The sequence below is a fragment of the Amborella trichopoda genome, chromosome 13 (assembly GCF_054954075.1).
Source record: "Amborella trichopoda isolate Santa Cruz 75 chromosome 13, AtrichopodaSantaCruz75HAP2 v2.0, whole genome shotgun sequence".
In the NCBI taxonomy this organism is placed as follows: Eukaryota; Viridiplantae; Streptophyta; class Magnoliopsida; order Amborellales; family Amborellaceae; genus Amborella; species Amborella trichopoda.
Window position 1 is genome coordinate 15757675 of NC_142348.1, and position 11430 is coordinate 15769104.

An 11430-nucleotide genomic window follows, 5' to 3' on the forward strand; every position below is an offset into this window, starting at 1 on the left:
TTTAAGCTGAACGACATTACATTTCATTCAAAATATCCAAAAAGTACCATAAATGCAGTCTTATATTAATCGTTTTTCTATGATTTGTATTTCCCAATAACCAGATTTCATTTCAAATTTAGAAAATATTTGGGCTTTAAAAAGCCTGTTGAGTAAGTCCCTCTTATTAGGGAATGGATGTCTTATCCATCTTAAAGCTTTGTTCTGGGGTTTATAGTTAATAACCAACCTAGGGACTCCTCTTTCTTTTTAAGAAGCCTTTTCTACGTAAAACGCTGGAGAGCTCCAAGGAGAATATGATTTTCGAATTAATTTTTTTTCAAGAAGCTCTTGTAATTATTTTTTACAAATTTCTAGTAGCCTACTATTCATTTGAATAGGCCAAGATTTTGTTGGAATAAATTTTTCATTGAAGTCTGGTTCATATGGTAATTCTACCATATGTTTCTTTACTTTCCAACAAAATCTCGGCCTATTCATATGAATAGTAGGTTTCTAGAAGTATGTAAAAAGGAAATACATGAGCTTCTTGATAAAAAATTAATTTGAAAATCATATTGTCCTTGGAGCTGTCCAGCTTTTTACGTAGAAAAGGCTTCTGAAAAAGAAAGAGGAGTCCCAAGGTTGGTTATTAACTATAAACCCCTAAACAAAGCTTTAAGATGGATAAGATATCCAATCCCTAATAAGAGGGACTTACTCAACAGGCTTTTTAAAACCCAAATATTTTCTGAAATTGATATGAAATCTGGTTATTGGAAAATATAAACCATAGAAAAAGATAAATACAAGGCTGCATTTATGGTACCTTTTGGACATTTTGAATGGAATGTAGTATTGTTCGGCTGAAAAAAAATTGATATAAAAGGACAAACAGTCATATTTCAGACTAATGTTGAGAAATCAAATCTTATTACTCCCAAAACAACTTATTGGGATCAGGTCAAGCTACCTGAAAAATGGGCACTACCTTGTGTGGTACCACCAAGGCCTGTGCAAAACTAGAACATATGCCAAATAACACAATATGCCGAAGGAAGAGTTGAGATACACTTCTCCCCTCTACTTCAAACTCTTCTTCCGCTTGACGAACTTGGAATGGTATCAGAGCCAATGATCTTACCCTGATAAACAATTTTATATCAGAACTCTGTTCAAGTTCCGCTAAAAAATTGTTCATCAAAGTCGGATTAGTGACAAGCTTTAAAGTCGTAGTAGTGATAAGCCGCCATAAGTCCCCATAAGTCATGATCAGAGCCCAAGAAGGCCATTAATCCATTGACTCAGTTGACTCGAGTGTGTAATCACTCTATTGCCTCACATGGTAGCCATTCTCTTGACTCGATGGCAAGTTTTTTCAGAACTAGCTCACAAAGATCTGATAATGAATCCAGTTCATCAGGAAGGACGGTTAAAAATACTGAAGAAATTGTCATAGCCAATAGCGAAAGAGAACTGAATAACGGGAATATACCAAAGATCTCTACTTCTGAAATTTATAGCAAAGGAACTTTTGAATTTAAAAGTGACTATGCTATAAAGACCGAAGAAAAAACAGTATATGTTCTTAATACTGAAATTACTGTTAGCCTATTGACTAAATCCAGGACAGAAGATTTTAGGAAAAGAAAATATAATAATCTCCATATCGGATTAGTTCAAATAGGAATAAAACCCTTGACAAGATCAGGTTTACAAACAACAATATTACTTTGCCTCAAAGATAGTAGGCACATGAAGTTTATGGATTCCTTATTAGGAGCTGTAGAATCCAGTTTGTGTGAAGGATCGGTCTACTTTAACTGTTTTCCAAGATTCTCTGTTTCCCTAACTGGCCCAAACATAATGAAAGTTTTAACTTTAAATTTGCTAACCAATGGTTTTGACATGGATGTCAGGTCACAAAACATAGTTGTCACCTATAGAGTTTGTTATAAAGCTATGACTATTATTTTGTCCTAATGCAAAAAAAATTGACAGCAAACGATAAACAATCTTAAACAAAGAATTAATGTCCATAAACCATAAAGCAACATATGGTAGAAATACCGTATGAACCAAACTTCAATGAAAAATTTATTCCAACAAAATCTCGGCCTATTCAAATGAACAATAGGCTTCTAGAACTTTGTAAAAAGCAAATACAAGAGCTTCTTGATAAAAAATTAATTAGAAAATCATATTCTTCTTAGAGCTGCCTAGCGTTTTACGTAGAAAAGGCTTCTGAAAAAGAAAGAGGAGTCCCTAGGTTGGTTATTAACTATCAACCCCTGAACAAAGCCTTACGATGGATAAGATATCCAATCCCTAATAAGAGTGACTTACTCAACAGGCTTTTTAAAGCCCAAATATTTTCTAAATTTAATATGAAATCTGGTTATTGGCAAATACAAATCATAGAAAAAGATAAATACAAGACAGCATTTACTGTACCTTTTGGACATTTTGAATGAAATGTCATGTCGTTCTGCTTAAAAAAGGCCCCCTCTAAATTTCAACACAATGAATGACATTTTTACTCATACTTAATTCATGATTGAACATATTGATGACGTTTTAGTCTTTTTTGAAACTATTGACCAGCATTGGAAACATTTGACAATCTTTTTACAAGCCGACAAAGCAGCAGGATTAGTTGTTTCAGCAAGAATTACATAGACTGATGTCTGTAATTCTTAAACAGTATCAGCAAGAATAACATTTATACACATAAATTTAAGGAATAGTATCAGAGCCAATGATCTTACGCTGATAAATAGTGTTATATCAGAACTCTGTTCAAGTTCTGCTAAAAAACTGTTCATCAAAGTCGGATTAGTGACAGGCCTTAAAGTCGTAGTAGTGATAAGCTGCCATAAGTCATGGTCAGAGCCCAAGAAGGCCATAAATCGAATGACTCTGTTGACTCGAGTGTGTAATCGCTCTATTGACTCAAAAGGTAGTCATACTTTTGATTCGATGGAAAGTGTTTTTAGAGCTAGTTCACAAAGATCTGATAATGAATCTAGTTCATCAAGAAGGAGTATTAAAATACTGAAAGAGATTCGAATAATTGGAATATACTAAAGGTCTCTACTTCTGAAATTTATAGCAAAGAAACTTTTGAATTTAAAAGTGACTATGCTATGAAGACCGAAGAAAAAACAATGTCTATTCTTAATACTGAAACTACTATTAGCCTATTGACTAAATCCAGGATAGAAGATTTTAGGAAAAGAAAATATAATTATCTTCATATAGGATTAGTTCAAATAGGAATAAAACCCTCGACAAGATCAGGTTTACAAACATCAATCTTACTTTACCTCCGAGATAGTAGGCACATGAAGTTTATGGATTCCTTATAAGGAGCTGTAGAATCCAGTTTGTATGAAGGACCTGTCTACTTTAACTATTTTCCAGGAATCTCTGTTTTCCTAACTAACCCAAACATAATGAAAGTTTTAACTTTAAATTTGCTAACCAATGGTTTTGACATGGATGTCTAGTCACAAAACATAGTTGTCACCCTTAGAGTTTGTTATAAAGCTATGACTACTATTTGTCCTAATGTAAAAAAAATTGATACCAAAGGACAAACAGTCTTATTTCAGACTAATGTTGAGAAATCAAATCTTATTACTCCTAAAACAATTTGTTGGGATCAGGTCAAGCTACCTGAAAAATGGAATACTACCAAGGCCAGTGTAAAACCAGAACATAGGCCAAATAACACAATATGCCGAAGAAAGAGTTGAGATACGGTTCTCCCGTCTACGTCACAGTCTTCTAGATCGAAACAAAACCCCTCAGATTCCAAGGCAACCACCTAGAATGTCCTTCTTTTCTGTGCCTCAAACAGAGCGTGAAAATAAAGATAATGAAGAAAAGGGCCTATTATTGAAGGATTGGACCAATTAGAAAATCAACAAATCTGTCACCCTACTTACATGATTAATGTTCCTCCTACAACAAACGAAGAAGGATCTGATAGATCGATAGAACCTACTTTCTCTGATATGGGATATAATTCAAATTTCCTTGATGGGAATGTCCATATGCTTCAAATAGAAGAAGAGTTTAAAATTAACTATGAGCTCTTGAGAAAAGATTTCTATTCTGATGAAAACCGAGGAATTAGAGAATGGTTTCTTAAGTATAGTAAACCATTAAAAAAAAATTTAGATGATGAATATATCTGAACAAAGCTTTAAGATGGATAAGATATCCAATCCCTAATAAGAGGGACTTACTCAACAGGCTTTTTAAAGCCCAAATATTTTCTAATTGATATGAAATCTGGTTATTGGCAAATACAAATCATAGAAAGAGATAAATACAAGACTGCATTTACGGTACCTTTTGGACATTTTGAATGGAATTTAATGTCGTTTGGCTTAAAGAATGCCCCCTCTAAATTTTAACACATAATAAATTATATTTTTACTCCTTATACTTAATTCATGATTGTATATATTGACGACGTTTTAGTCTTTTCTGAAACTATTGACCAGCATGATATATATATATATATATATATATATATATATATATATATATATATATATATATTCAAAAGACAGTGAGAGAGGAAGAGAGATAGAGAAATAGCTGGGAAAGATTACATGTGAATTTATAAAAATGGGATGACAAACAAAAATAGTGATATACCTTATGTTTTTCTTGCAAATCACATCAACAAATAATAGAAATATCATAAAAAATCAAAACAAAACTTTCAATTTTATAATATAATAATTCAAAGCAAAATCCTGAATTTTTATTCTAAATCTAATACCCTAGTATATAGGGATCTAAAATTACTAAAATGTCAATATGCAAAAGTTAAAAATTGATTTATCTGTCGAGTATTAGCTACATTTATCCAATTATTCATGCTATCCTATATATATATATATATATATATATATATATAATGTGCCCTTTTTCCTAAATAAAAGGTCAATATCAGAAATTATTTAAGCCCAACAATATACTTCTTTATTTTGGATCACATAAAAAAATTATTAATTCAATAAATAAAAGTGCAATTAAGTTAAATGGCAAATGAAATAAAAAAACTCCGTACGTATCCTTTCGAAGCTCCTCAAAATTTGCCATTGTCACGATCACACTGATTTCCCAACTTTAAATCACAAGTGCTAGAGAGAAAAACCAAAAAACTTCTTTGCCTACAATAAAATAGATAAATGTTTTTTGCCTAAAATGGACTAACATATTCCAATGCAACAAAGCCAGAGTTCAAACATTTGGAACTTTAAATCATAGGAGCTAGAGAGAGCAACCAAAAATCTTATTTGCCTACAATAAAATAGAGAAATGTTCTTTCCAAAAAATGAACTAACATGTTCCAATACAGCAAAGCCAGAGCCCAAACAGTTGGAACTTTAAGTCACAGGAGCCAGAAAAAGCAACTAAAAAGCTTATTTACCTACAATGAAATAGAGAAACTATTGAAGTTCATGCTTTTGAAGTTCATTATCATTGAAAAATAAAAAATACTTAAGTAAAACAAAGTAAGAGGGAAATATAAAATAATATAAAATCCAATAATAAAAATGCCTTAAACAACAGTATGAGCACATCATAATATAAGATATATAACAAATTATTATGATAATAATACTATATTTATAAATAGGAATTATTATTAATATTATTAAGACCTCAAAATTAAAAAACAAAAAATAAAATAGAGGAACATCAACATAATGTATATGCATGGAGTTGGAGCATACCTTGTTATTATCTTTTTACTCAATTTCCCACATATTCTCAAATATCTACCAACAATTTAACACGTGTATCAGTCCAAAAACATAAATCATAATTACAAAATTAATATACTAAATTGAGCACCACCTATCAACAAAAAAAATCATAGACCATAAATGCAAAATCCTATTGCAAGTATGAAATTCTCTAAGAATTTATTAGGTAATGCTTTATGATGAGATGTCCCCTTGAAGTGAGCAGGTAACCTCATGGGATCCTTGTGAATTTGCCGAGAGAGAATGGTAAAGAGATAAATATAGGGGGAGAGATTTAAAGAAATATAGAAATTGATTTTAGGGGAGATATTTAAGAAAAAAGAGAAGGAGAGTGTCATTGGGAATGAGAGGAAGAGAGAGAATAGAGAGATAGAAGAATTATAGAAAAAAAAGACATGTCACAATAATAAAAAGGACCTCCTCTCTCTTAATATATAATAGATATGTATATGTACACAAGTGCATATATGTAGATACTCATTTTTTACACTTAAATATGTGTTACAAATAGTATCTATTTCCATGTAACATATGTTACAACATCCAATTTTACCACAAATATAGCATATATATTGTCAATAATATATATTTTCCTAAAAAAAGAAGCATATCCACAATACACACATTCTATAAGTGCTTGAGCTTGACAACCTCCGGGATATGCAGAGGGTAGTGGTCAATGCAATCCGCCTATACCCCATCACCCTCCGCTTTGATGCTTCTGTTGCACTTCCAAACGGCACTATTGCATTTAAACCCACTCCCAAACCCAATTTGCCAAACCCTGTCCCCTTTTTTCATCCTCCCTTTAGCTTCAATGTAACTCATCTCATACCACAAACTACTCGATGATGTGTTCCCAAACCTATGAAGCGTCATCCTTGATGCCTCAACATGCTCAGGAGACTAACTGCAAATTCTTTTCCAGTTCATCGATCACTGCTTTCCCTCCAGCATGTATGCATAAATGCTCAAAAGCTCGTTTAAAATCAGGAACATAAGCCTTCAACTTCAGGTTCGATATCTTTCGAACAATTAGAGAGAGAAGGAAGAGCAGTTGTTCGGAAGCCGGCAAAACGTGGGGTCCGATGGACGTGATGTTCGATTTGAAGGCTTCACCTGCAACAACCATGAATCTTTGGAGAGAGATACACCGACGTTTCGTTGGACATCCTCCTCCTGGAAACACAGAGGTAGGCACGATCATCAGCACCACAGTGGGTGCGCACAACATGCACCAAACGGTACTTTGCGTGGCGGCTCTCGCGGTGGCGGTTCGAGAGCAGGAGGGAGGCACCCCCCATCCGAAAGAGACAGTTTGGGAGGAGCATGGATCGCTGGCTGCCGGTGTACCAGTTGGGGGTGATGATCTCGGTGCTCACCACCACTGCGTACACATTTGCATGACCTGAATAAACACCATCAGGGTTTTAAAAATCTGTCATAACGGCCTGCGCCATAAAGGGCATAATTTTGAGTAATCTATCCCCAAAGAACAAATAATTCTATGCAATAACTGAATTGCTTTAAGGAAAAAATAAATCTATTTAATAACTGAATTGCTTTTTAGGTTGCAGGAGTTTCAAGAATAATTAGTAAGTTTAGTTACCCTATGTGCATATTCTTGGTATTTTAGAAGAACCATGCCTGCACTAAATTACGAGCTAGATCGATAGCGATGGAATTGGCACTGCATCCCATTCCAGAGAGGTTGAAGCTCTTGATGTTGTACGTCATCTTATATTTGTTGATCACCATGGCTGAGTGCGAAGGAGTCAGTGAAAACAGGCTGCAATTCACTATCAAGATATCAACATCTTTAGGCCTTATCCCTGTGCGTCTAAATAAATCGTCGATGGCAGCGAAGATAACAAGCTCAGCCTCAGCTCGAGCATCAGCCATGGTCGGGTCTGGCGGTATGTAGAGGAGAGCGGGAGGCACGCAGGTCCTTTGCCCCCAAACCGGAACGCTCCAGAATTCGAACCTGAAACTCTATGCTTTTTGGATCTAAGAAGGGCATGAGTCTAGCATGCTCTAGGATTGTACACAATGGAAATCTGCAACTGCCAGGTGGCTTATAACATATGTAATCAACCAAGTAAATGGGGTGTGGCTTGGAGATAAAGTAGAGACCGGACATGAAAACGATGAAGACTGACGAACACAGATTTGGACAAGGCCGAAGTGGAGAGAGTCGCACTGGCGAAGGATCTCTTCCGGACCCATGCGTAAAAGCTTGACGGCAGCTGCTGCCATTACAGGGACTGAGAGAAATGTGAGAAGGTGTTTTACAAGGTACTGGTAACCAAGTTTCACATATTCGAGCCTAACTGAGCTCTGGAAATTAGGCATGTTTTGAGAGGCTGCCATGGCTGATTTCCCTTTGTGTTTGTGGGATTCTCTCAGGTTTTTCCGGCGATTCAGCCAGAGAAAGCCGCTTTCCAGCAGATTCGCCGGTTTTTGGTGATTTGGTGCAAGGGGTGGGTTTTAAAGGGGGAGGGTTGGGTTCTGTGGGCTGTCACGTTCCCTCTTTCTCTCTCTACAATTTGGTCTCTATCTATATCAGTCGAGCTCAATTATTTTCTCTCTCTAACTTTCATTACACTCTAGTTGCACAAGGGCCACGTCCTTTCATACATCCACCATTAATTTCTTACATACCAAAGTTATTTTCCAAGGGAAGGATCACTCCTGCTGGTGTACTTTTACGTCCCTCAACCCTCAGATTAAATTCAATCTCTTACTTTTTATTATTATTATTTTATATTTGGTGAGTCTCTCACACTATTTTTATGCGGGCTACAAAATATATTTATTTTTTATCCAAAATTTTATGGGTGCCTAGGCTCTAAACAGTCACATTAGAGCCTACCTTTAAATAGTGTTGAGAAATGCAGTTTCAATATTGGAAATCTTTGTGATAGTCTTCAAATATATTTTTATATTTATTTATAAAGTTTAAAGCTTTAAAAATAATGTAGATCGACAGATCTATGAAAACTTGAAAATTATAAAAATTGACGGTCCAAAAATGCGTTACAAAATACATTATTTCCAAATCTTGAAATCCATTTTTTTTCTCATGTCCATGCTCTTGATGTCGAGATGATCAATTTGATGATGTTTGGGCATCAAAACAACCTCTTCTAGTGAAATTTTTGAGGTGGGCTCAAATTTGATTGTTTAGAGCCTCGGCTCTATATAAACTTTTCTTAAATTTTATAGTATGTTTCTTTTTCAAAAAATATAAATATTATTTTTTGAATTATTTTCTTCACCAGCCATTTTAACTTTTAGTGGATGGAATATTTTTTAACATCCATCTTACATATAGACGTTAGATAGACAAGGGACTGCACAGTAATAGGTGAGTTGGCTGACTCACCAGAACCTGCCGAGTTTTCTTACCCCATTTACAACATCACATTTCTGTTTCAATTTCACGTATGTATACCTTGCCTGTGCGATCGTCTCAAAAAGCTAAAAAAATCATTTTTCCATGAACTGGAACCTTTTTTTTTTTTTTCTCTTTCAACTCAAAAACCTATTTTGAAATCATTTTCCTCCCTGAAACAAAGTACGTTTCAAGGGGTATCTATAATTTCCCCTATTTTCTATCAATTGAGATGATGGATGAGGCAGATAGGAGTATAAATGAAGGCTTATATCCTTAAACCAAGTACATTTCGGGGGTATCCATAATTTCCGCTATTTTCATAAATGAAGACTTGTATCTCCTTAAAACAAAGTACTTTTCAAGGGGAATCCATAATTTTCTCTATTTTCTAACAGTTGAGATGATGAATGGGGCAGATGGGGCATAAATGAAGGTTGAAACAAAATACATTTCAAGAGTATTCATAATTTTCCCTATTTTCATAAATAAAGCCTTCGCCTTGAAGCAAAGTACATTTCAAGGGGGGGGAATCCATAATTTTCCAATGGTTGAGATGATGTATGGGGCAGATGGGGCATAAATGAAGGCTTGTATCATCCCCACTTGCACCTCACTTGAACTTTCCTAATCGATGTTGTTATACATCAATTGGTAATAACCCGTTATTACTCGCCGTTTTCTTGCCGGATTTTAGATATCGACTGTTTTTCTTACACGTCTTGTCCTCTTTTTTTCCCACGTTATTTTGCTTTGCTTCCAAAGCTGTAACGATCAGATGTACAAGTCTTGTAAAACAACTACGACTGTCCTCAATGAAAACTATTCACATCTGCACTATTAACTCCCACCACCCAATTTAATTCAGCGATTCTAGATCATTTGGTTTACAACACTGCTTACGCGAGTTGCCACTAATATTTGACGAGCATCAAAATAGAGTTGGTAATCATGTTTATGATAATAAACGAGATTTCATAGATTAGTTGAACCTTGACGAAGAAAATGATGGACTTCAAGGAGAATTAATAAGTGAAGTTGTAGTTACAACATCATTTTTATTTATGGGGTTTTTATTATTTTTTGATTAATTTTTTAATTAATTTTATATTTTTTACGTTACTCTAAAATAAAATTTCTTAAAAACAATCGAATGTTTAATTTTATTTCAAAATTATGCATCAAATCCTCGGTATTGAAATTTTAGTATTTTTAAAACATGGTTTTAGAAGCAATGTTCTAAATATCAACAAATACATCAAGAAAGCCATATGCTTTGGAAGAAGCATATACAGTTTGGGTAGCTTTTGGATTAATCTGGTATATATAACAAATTCCCTGTTTGGTTAATCTAAACAGAAAACCAGGTTTTGGAAGTATAATATTATTATATTAAAATATAATCATCCAAGTAATATAATTATATATTAATATCATAATTATAATAAATATATAAAAGTATAATATCATTTTATTAATATTATTATAATAAAATATACTAATTTCATAATGTTGATGATATTTTGTAATAAATAATATAAATTGCAATAATAACATATATAAATACTATAATTAATAATATCATAATTATAATAATCATATAGTAATATAACATCTTTTATTAGTATTATATATCATTAAAATTGATTGTCTCACATTTTCTTTTTATATATCATTTCACAGCTTAAGCATTTAAAACTTTTGGCATTTTGTTAATTCAAATTAACCTCGTAGTTCTTCAGTATTAATAAAAAACTTTTATATCACACAAAAATAAATTTCTCTCATGAAAATTATTATAAAAAATTATTTTTATTGTAGTTTTGAATATAAAACTATTTAATCTAAAGGTCAGACACATTGAAACTTGTTGTATTAATAAGGTATTATTCTATCTTAAAGCAAACATAGTTCTCAAAATTATAGATTGAATTTTGATAATGAAAACTTATTTCTTTTCAGGTGGTTTCGATTAGTCTCTTCGACCAACAAAGAAAAAGCTATACAAAATATTTTTTTTTTTTATTTTAAATTTTTTCTATTAGTTGTATATGTTTTATATATAAATATCTAATTTATTTATATTAAATAAAAAAAAATCGGAACTCTTTCCCCAAATTGGCCAAGGCACCGAATTACGTCATTTTTCTCACCAAACCAAAAAAGACTTCGAAGCAAATATGACAATATTGCTTTAAACTCTATAATGATATAATATATTTAGTTTAAATAAATTCTAAATTCATGTTAACTTCTGTAATGAGT

General features: G+C 33.1%; 1 pseudogene; it reads right to left on the minus strand.

Annotated features, from left to right (window-relative positions):
- Positions 1-6270: 6270 nt before the first annotated feature.
- On the minus strand, positions 6271-8213 carry LOC18428116 (3-ketoacyl-CoA synthase 6-like; annotated as a pseudogene).
- Positions 8214-11430: the final 3217 nt, after the last annotated feature.